General features: G+C 32.2%; 1 protein-coding gene across 1 annotated transcript in view; it reads right to left on the bottom strand.

The window, feature by feature from the left end:
• ITGA8 (integrin subunit alpha 8) overlaps window positions 1–211 on the bottom strand; it is a gene marked incomplete at its 5' end in the record, with an annotated part of 113,845 nt that overhangs the window by 103,717 nt on the left and 9,917 nt on the right. The window lies entirely within an intron of this gene.

The raw sequence follows: 211 nt of genomic DNA, 5'->3' as shown, positions 1-211 counted from the left end.
CTGGTTCCTATCAGGAGGGATTTCTGAAGAATCAACCCTTTTTAGTCACTCTAAGTGAAAATAAAACCATATACTGTTTACCTTGGAATGTTAAAAAAAAAAAAGCAGTGTCAGACTATATTCTGTGGATTTACATACATTTTTAAATAACTGAGAAAAAATACAGTCAACATTTTAAAAAGTTATCACTACTTGGGATTTGCCCAGCAGG

The sequence above is a fragment of the Corvus brachyrhynchos genome, unplaced genomic scaffold (genome assembly GCF_000691975.1).
Source record: "Corvus brachyrhynchos isolate BGI_N302 unplaced genomic scaffold, ASM69197v1 scaffold142, whole genome shotgun sequence".
Taxonomy (NCBI): domain Eukaryota; kingdom Metazoa; phylum Chordata; class Aves; order Passeriformes; family Corvidae; genus Corvus; species Corvus brachyrhynchos.
Note: the sequence above shows the minus strand (reverse complement) of the source record. Positions and strands in the feature narration are given on the sequence as shown.